The sequence below is a fragment of the Pteropus vampyrus genome, unplaced genomic scaffold, assembly GCF_000151845.1.
Source record: "Pteropus vampyrus isolate Shadow unplaced genomic scaffold, Pvam_2.0 Scaffold392, whole genome shotgun sequence".
Lineage (NCBI taxonomy): Eukaryota > Metazoa > Chordata > Mammalia > Chiroptera > Pteropodidae > Pteropus > Pteropus vampyrus.
Genome location: NW_011889173.1, coordinates 712,158 through 717,053, shown reverse-complemented (window position 1 = coordinate 717,053; position 4,896 = coordinate 712,158). Strand labels below are relative to the sequence as shown.

At 39.7% G+C, this 4,896-nt stretch overlaps 1 non-coding gene across 1 annotated transcript; it reads right to left on the bottom strand.

The window, feature by feature from the left end:
* Nucleotides 1-3,477: 3,477 nt before the first annotated feature.
* Nucleotides 3,478-3,596, bottom strand: LOC111731703. The gene has a single exon (XR_002777265.1). It is a non-coding gene; the product is annotated as a 5S ribosomal RNA (ribosomal RNA).
* Between the last annotated feature and the right edge of the window lie 1,300 nt (nucleotides 3,597-4,896).

The following is a 4,896-nucleotide window of genomic DNA, read 5'->3' as shown; positions in this document are numbered from 1 at the left end:
GGGTAATTCAATCAATTTAATGGATCACAATGAGCAATTTTTTTAATAGAGCAGAACGAGAATTATCAGAATATTACTACATATTGCAAGGTCAAACACTGTTTCATAAATTTTTATTTGTTATGCAGCACACATACTGTTGTAAAATATATTTCTTACTGTAGATCACAAAACGGTCAGTTTCAATATCACTACCACAGAGGAGAAACTGCAATCTTATGCCTGCTTCAGCTAAAGACTGAGCACAGGAAAGAACAGGCTGTCTAAACAGGTTTGAGCATTGGCTCCTCTTTATTTGTAAACTTGAAATAAAGTTTTATGAGGAAAAGAAGTTGTGTACAGTGGGAATTTGGGGGAGATTTCAGGGTGGTGTTTTTGGCGTTTATTTTTCCGAAAATGAATCTTCCATCACTGCTCTACCCTGTCGGCCTAATTAATCCAGAAAACACAGCATCCCGCAGCTGGTCGTGTGGGCCTGCGCAGACGCTGGGCTACGGAGTCAGGTGGCCGAAGCACCTTCAGCTCTGGACCAGAACCAGGGAAGCGCAGTGTGACACAGAGAAAGGGAAGCAAGAACCTGGAGACCTGAATCCTGGGCTCTGACCCTGGGGGCGCTGCAGCCTCTCCAGGCCAGTTCTGTCATCTTTAAAATAAAAGGCGGGGCCCAGAGCATCTCTCAGTTCCCCTCCAGCTCTGAAGCCTTGTAGGTCTGTGAGCCATGGCCGGCAGTGAGACTAAATGAAAGTTAAGAGTGCTACCGCCCGTAAGACTGCATTAGTAAGTGCTTAATTCTTTATCAGAGTAAGAACTAAATACACATTCAAAGAATTAATGCTAAATATTTTATGAGAAAATCAAGTTATACCTGCATGTTAATGTTCCTTAGGTTTTTAATGGCACAATAAAAAAAAAAAATGCATGTATTAAATTTTCTTTCAAAATACTTCCACTGAAAAATTACGAAGGTTGATAATTTCCACGATTTTACATGATAAACTAGCTGTCCTCTAATGAGCCTATTCAGAACATTCTAAGGTTCAGCAGTGTCCTCAAATAGCCTGCTCAGTGGGGAAAAGCGCCGTGAAAAACATCAATCTGATCAGCTTTGATGCTTAGTACCCACTTTTCTCCACAGAAGAGAAGGTTTACTTCTCTTGAAATTATGCTGAAATGAAATCCACTTATGAAACACTTTTGACAGAATGCCTAATATATTCTTAATAGCTTTCCCTTCTACTTTATAAACATTTGGCATCCGTATGATCCATGAGACTAATACTTTAACTGATGTCTGCAAAATATAATGGATGGTCTTATAGTTCCAAAACAAATTTTCATTTTGCCTACTCTGTTAGCAAATAAATATCTAAAGGCAAATTTCACTCTATTACATGAGTGTGAGGTATGTGGGAAATAAAAGAATGTACCTACCAAACCTACTTTCCAGAGGAATAATCTCTTTAAAATACGGTGGCTTCGAATATGCCTCTTAAAAAGGGATAAGCATTTTAACATAACAAACAAGTTGAGAATACAGTCAGAGATTCTAAATAACAGCGCTATTAATATAAAAGACCACCGTAAAGTGAGCCCTTTGTTTGTTACTGCTGATATTATTTCTAATCTACAATTCTGTTATCCAGGATGAAAAAAAATAATTAAAGAAAACCAGCTGGATATAATCAGCTCAGACAGTTCATAGATACTAAAAATGAATTTTTAAAAAGAAAATTTAACTTATTTAAAAATTTGGCAACAATATTCTCTTTGCATAACATGTGGAATCTCATCAATTTCCATTTTAGTAACAATTCAAAGTAATTCAAAACATAATTTTTAATAGCTGCACGGAATTCAAATGTGATTCTAAATTTTAATCACAAGTGTGTCAAAATACATTTTATGAAAGCACCAGCCACTGACACCTTTGCCACATCTTTTTCAGAAACCATGACAGAGTCTTAGGGTGGGGGGGAGGGGCGCAGAGGGTGGATTACTGTGAGGGTAGAGACAGTTAGGTGATCTTCTGAGATTTACCATTAGTAAAAATCTACCATTCAGGATTTTTTAAATGTATTTAAAGAGCAAGGATACACTATACCTCAAAGTAAAGCAGAAAAAGCAAGGTTCGTCATAAACTAATTAAAATAAGACTGAAGATGAAAAACAAACACTATAACCCAACTGAGGAAAGTTAGTGACAAGCGGGGAAAACAGCCTGTGTGGAGCCTAAAGAAATGAAAGCCTCAGGGTGAGGCTCTACACACAGGCCTTTTGTCCTAAAAGCAGGGGTATGCCTGACAAGGATGCAAGCCAACCTCCCTGGTGTGTGAACATCAGTCAGGAATTTCAACTAATTTCAACTAATTCCCCTTGCTGACGTACTGCTTACCAATCAAACTCTTAATTACACTTTGGCTTTCTAGAGGCAAGAGAGCACACTGACCCGCCAGGTGTAGACAAAGCTGAGTGGGAGCTGAGACACAGTACTGAGACCTTGCCTGCGTCGCCCGCCAAGAAAAGGCCAATCACAAAGACCCACAGCACTCACCCGCCAAACTCCTTCGCTGACATCCCTATTTTTTTCTCTTTAAACAATTTCCAATGACCTACTGATTGACAACATGAAAGTGTCTTTAAAAAGAACACATACCACCTGGTCAAATGAGAAGACTGAGAAAACAGAACGCCATGAGTAAAGAGATAATGACTGAAGAATGAGGAATTAAGTAACAGGAAGTTATTAAGGCAAATGTATCCAGCGAGTAGTCAGGACCTTATATCCCTGCATTTCAGTAGAGCTCAGAACAAGATTTACGAGACACCAAGAGACTATGGCAAAGGAAGCAGCAGCTCCTAGTGATACGACAATTAAAGGGACCACAGAGTCCTCCCTGAGAGACAAGCGTCCCCATTTCAGAACATGAGGGACCTTCTCCCATCACTAGAGCCTCCTGGGACTGCTGCTGCACGGTCCCACTTCTCTGCCGGAAGCCCTCCCATGCACCCGTGGGATCTACCCTTGTAAGGGTCTCGAGCCTCACCCACCACTGAGGAGGTCCCGAGAGTCTGCAGCTGCACCATAAGGTGGATTTCACTGGGAAGAACAGGTGACATCCAGTGTCGAGACTGAAAGAAGCAGACGCAAAGGGGACGTGCAAGTTGAAAGATTAATTGCCAAGGAGTGATTGGATATTCAAGTACCTTTAGTAGTGAAACCTAGTTTTTTTCAAATGAATTTTTCAAATGAACTTACAAGACCCATATTATATAAACAGTAGATAAAATCACTGGCTAAAAAGTTATTTCTAAGTTCATATAACAAGTACTTTATGAGGTCAATAAATGAGAACAATGAGGCTATTTTTAACGTACATATTTTTATTTTATTTTATTTTTAGGCGAGGCAATCCTTGGTTGACCTCACAGATTGCAAGGACCTTGTGAGCTTACAATCCCTTATTTTTTTATTTTTTACGCCTACAGCACCTGGTCTTCCTAGGTGGTCTCCCATCCAAGTACTAACCAGGCCCGCCCCTGCTTAGCTTCTGAGATCAGACGGGATCAGGCTTGTTCAGGGTGGCATGGCCGTAGACGTTACAAACATATTTTGAATGAGCTTACAGTAGGTAGCAGCAGTCTTTTATCGGCCTTAATATCCAAGTTAAGTGTAGTGTCAAGAAATCACAGAAGTAAATTGTTCCAAATTAGTTTTAATAGCTCTCCTTACAATCGCAGGATCTCCTACAACTGACCCAGAAGCTTGAAAAATAAATTATAAGGAATGTTTATTTCTAAGCTGAATCACCAACAATAACAACTGTTACCTTTATCCTTAATCTTTATCAAAAATAAGGACAAGAAGTATCCATGACTGACACTAAGTAAAACTGTAATAGAGTACTATCACCTCTCTATTTGTTTTGTGTTCCTCGGTCATTGCATAACTCTCACGTCAGCATGCACTGAGCAGATGTGCTGGGCTGGCACCTGCCACAGTGGTACACTGGCCAACATGTGCAGGCCTGCACTCTACAAAAAACCTGTGCGTTAGAACAGCCTTCCTAATCAATGACGCACTGACACAAAGTAGGTGAACAAAGGTGGCAGATGAAGCCTTATTCTTGTCTGTCCCCAAAATAATTAACCTGGCAGCACAAGCACCACAGTATTAGTCTCCGATGTGTTAAAATGTGGCATCTAGCACATTTTGAATGTGCATGTTGAGCTTTTTAAAAGTGGTTAAAAATGTAAATAAGAGAAATTCAAATGAACAGCAGCAGAACCCTTGACGTATCTTTTACTAATGATTTACAGTAAGTTTGTCAGCGGTCAGCTCTGTGTATCGAAGAGGCAGTGGTGACAAGGAGTGTATATAAGAGAAAATAAAAGCTTTGTCAAGTAATCTGTTCTACAGATTAGCTGTTGTATAATTAACTGCAATGTTGCTAAGAAAAATATTTCCGAGATCTTCTTGTTCCGTACACTGCTGTTCACTTAAAGTTGGATGAAGCCCATTATCCTGACCTATTTTTATTTTAACAAAGACAGAAACCTGGCTGAAAAATCAAGGTTTCTTTTTATCATTGGAGAAACAGTCATTTTTACAGCACAGTCCCAGTTCCCCCTGCCCTTTTTACTTTTACCTAAGAATGTTCACATCCATTTTATCCCAAAACATAATTATACCGAATTATAACTTCTGATCCACCTATTTGGATAATGAAATCACACCTCTTCTTCACGGCAGTTAAGGGCATGGAATGTGCAGCCGGATCTGCGCTCACTGCTAGCTGTGAAACCTCAGACCAGAGACTTAACCTTTGTGTCTCAGCTTCCTCATCTGCCAAAGAGAAATAATACGACTTGCCTCATAGGATTGTCATAAGGATTAAA